Source organism: Coffea arabica, chromosome 2e (assembly GCF_036785885.1).
Source record: "Coffea arabica cultivar ET-39 chromosome 2e, Coffea Arabica ET-39 HiFi, whole genome shotgun sequence".
Lineage (NCBI taxonomy): Eukaryota > Viridiplantae > Streptophyta > Magnoliopsida > Gentianales > Rubiaceae > Coffea > Coffea arabica.
Genome location: NC_092313.1, coordinates 63195683 through 63199750, shown reverse-complemented (window position 1 = coordinate 63199750; position 4068 = coordinate 63195683). Strand labels below are relative to the sequence as shown.

General features: G+C 31.0%; 1 pseudogene; it reads left to right on the top strand.

The window, feature by feature from the left end:
* The first annotated feature begins 3120 nt into the window (after nucleotides 1-3120).
* LOC113729603 (large ribosomal subunit protein uL23-like) lies at nucleotides 3121-3808 on the top strand (annotated as a pseudogene).
* Nucleotides 3809-4068: the final 260 nt, after the last annotated feature.

Genomic DNA, 4068 nt, shown 5'->3' with positions numbered 1-4068 from the left:
TATTATTATTATTATTATTATTATTATTATTATTATTATTATTATTATTATTATTATTATTATTATTATTATTATTATTATTATTATTATTATTATTATTATTATTATTATTATTATTATTATTATTATTATTATTATTATTATTATTATTATTATTATTATTATTATTATTATTATTATTATTATTATTATTATTATTATTATTATTATTATTATTATTATTATTATTATTATTATTATTATTATTATTATTATTATTATTATTATTATTATTATTATTATTATTATTATTATTATTATTATTATTATTATTATTATTATTATTATTATTATTATTATTATTATTATTATTATTATTATTATTATTATTATTATTATTATTATTATTGTTGTTATTATTATTATTGTTGTTGTTATTATTATTATTATTGTTGTTATTATTATTGTTATTATTGTTGTTATTATTATTATTATTATTGTTGTTATTATTATTATTATTATTATTATTATTATTATTATTATGCACTTCCATTTTTATTAATCACACTTTCACTATCATTCTAATCATATAATTTTCACTTATTAGACTGTATAATAAAAAAATCACACTTCCAATATCATTCTAATCATATAGTTTTCGTTTATTAGACTGTATAATAAAACAAATGATGGTAGTACAAATAACATTTCCCTTATCATTATTATTGGCATAATTTTAGAGAGCTCCCTTGAGACTTTTAACAATTTCACTTGCCTCCTCTTAACTTTTAAAAATCTCACTTTCCTCCCTTAGCCGGATATTGGGTCCCATTGCTGACATAAGTTGTGACAAATTAACTACTATACCCTCACTCTTTTGGTGGTATTAGCAATACAATTTGGCATAAATTGTTTCTAGGGCAAAATAAAAGGAGAAAAAAAAACATACGCTAGAAATTTAAAAAAAAAAAGTCATGAAGAACAGAAAACCTACCCAGCAAATTGGCGCAAAATTGGGACTCCCAAGGCGCACTTTTATGACAAGACATGCTAGAAAGGAAGGAGGCTGTGTCCCATATCTACTCAGTAGTATTTGTAAAAGCTGTTATTTACATGAGTGGAGAGGTTTCTAAATCTCTGTGACGCAAGGGTGCTTTGTTGAACATGCCATGAGAGATCAAACTGCTTCTTGGATCACAGTGTCCCGAATAGAGGTAAGAAACTTCAATTTTCTTTGCAGCAAACTTATGGTGCTTTAATTAGTCATAAAGAATAAAGTATTATTATGATCATTCTTAGATGTTATTGTTTTGATCAATGAATTGAGTACAAGTGGTAGTAGATTAGTGACATGAAAGACGTGATTTTTATGTCTGATAATGCATATCTTATGCTTATGATATGAATAATTGGACAGTAAGTGATACAGAGTGATTTGCTAGTTCGTAAACTACTAAATACAATTCGGATTCTAGGCTTTGTGTCACCTGATTGCATCATCTGCAGTAGGTAATTAACTTACTTGAAGGCTGTAAATTTAAAACCTGATCATGGAAATATCATAGTTATGAGAAAATATTGTGCTTGTGCGTATGAAATAAAATAACTTTTCTGGAACATAATCCACGAAATGCATGTTACTTGAGTCTTAGATGATGTTATGCTTCGATCAGTGATTTCATGAAAACTATGTCTGCTAGGTACTGCTGTGGTCTCGATAACACTTATCAGGGATTATAGGCTGTGTATTTCCTGTGTATTTAGATTTTTTTGGATTTTCTAAATTTATTAAGGGAAGTAGATGGGGTAATGTTTCTTACTCTGCAAAGTAGTTGCCAGAAGTCGTCTGATATGATGAACTTCCAATGGAATTGTGTGAAGGTGATATTTTTGAAATATGTTAGCGTAGTACTGATTCATTAAGGAACCACGTCTTCTTGTCAATTTGCTACTTCAAATTTTCATAGACGAAGGCCTTCTAAGAATGCTGTTACTTCAGCTACTTCAAGTTTGAAGAGGGGAAATGCAAGTGCTTCTGTTGCTTCACAACCAAACCCCCACTGTGCGAAATGAAGGAGGAGCAGTTGTTAGCCGTGCCGATTCTCAGACTTAAGCAACTGCAAGCATCAATGCAGCTGCAAATGTGGACTCTCGTACTCTCAGCAGTAGTTTCAGCATGTGGTTCTGAGTAATGCTTCAAAATTGTCTCTTTTGTAATAGTCAGATAGAACTGAAAGCTATGCTATAGCATATGAACTCCTATTTTTGTTATTCAACTATCATAGCACATGTCGCCTTTTGTTGAGGGGAGCTTTGTGGTTTTAATTCCAATAATCTGCCAACTCATGGTCTTTGTGATAGTTTTTTTTTTTTTTTTTAACGTAAACGATCAACTTTCATTGATAGCATAAAAAGTGTGCACCAGCAAAATTTTGCAGGTCAAGTGCCAAAACTAGCACAGTCAACAAAGTAATCTCTATCTATTTACACTGTACAAAGATTTCCGCAAAAAACTCCAGCTCAAACTGATTACCCAATTCTCCTTAGAGTTTAAAACATTTCGCCTAGTCACAACATAACTTCTTATCTCCTGCATTACTCTGGCAATGAGTCACTACAAGAAATTTGGTCTTCAGTGACAAGCCATTTTTGTCACAAAAAAATAAAAAGTCGTCACTGATAACTTTTATTGACAACTTTCTAGTTGTCACAGAGTCGTCACTGAAGGCCCGTCGGTAAAAATATATAGTGACGACAATAAAAGTCGTCAGTGAATAGAACTGTTTTGTGACAACTAATGTCGTCAATAATTATTGTAATTTTAGTGATGACATAGTATCTTGTCAAAGATGTACAAATAAATGTCGTCACTAAAAGTGATATGTAATTGTCATTGGTATAGACTAATTACTGACGACTTTTGTTGTCACTAAACACTTTTTAATTCTATGACCACAGATTGTTATTAATGGAAAATTCTGATTCAATGATAACTCTTTATCACCATAAAAATTGAAAATTTTCCTACAACAATTATATCTATAAATGGAAAAAAATGACAATGATTTATAATTAGCAAATGAATGCATCCATTGCATTACGAAATGTCAAAATATCATATAAGCATTCAAATAACATAATGAAGTTCAACAACACCCTATAGATAGTTTGATAAGTGGTATTTGGCCTAAATTTCACATATAACTCGAGGTAGCTTTACAAAACAAATCCAAGTCCCAAATTTCAACACAGAGCTGCTTCAGCAACACTCAGCTCCTCCCCTCAACACTCGGCTCCTCCCCTCAGATAAAAGATTTGTAAGGCAGTTTCCAGCAATGGTTCCTAAAGCTGACACCACAAAAAAGCTTGATACAAAGGCTCAGGCAGCCAAGGTTGCCAAATTTGTCAAATCTGGGACAACTGTCAAGAAGAAAGCCAAGAAGATCCGGACCAATGTTACCTTCCATCGTCCTAAGACATTGAAAAAGGACGGAACCCGAAGTACCCACGCATCAGTGCTCCTCCTAGGAATAAGTTGGACCATTATCAGATTCTCAAATATCCTTTGACTACTGAATCTGCCATGAAAAAGATTGAAGATAACAATACCATGGTATTCATAGTTGACATCCGTGCTGATAAGAAGAAAATCAAAGATGCAGTGAAGAAGATGTACGACATACAGACCAAGAAAGTGAACACTTTGATCAGGCCTGATGGAACAAAGAAAGCATATGTTCGGTTGACTCCAGACTACGATGCTTTGGATGTGGCAAACAAGATTGGAATAATATAAACGAATTTAGTCATTGTTTTGTTCCAATCAAAGATACTGTCTTTTAAGTGTGACAATTTGCTAGGCTGTTTTGTCGTGAAAAAAAAATACCAAATTTCAACACAAGGGGGAATTTTTAACATATGACAAAATTTCACTAAACCTTGCCATTTCCCAATTTCACTATATCTCTTGTAGTTCGGTTGCTTAGCTAAAATTTGCAATCCAATACGAACCTCAATAATTAAAGCTGGACATTCAAAATCAGCCCCAAAGAAAATCAAAATCAGCCCTAAACTAATGCACCAAATTAG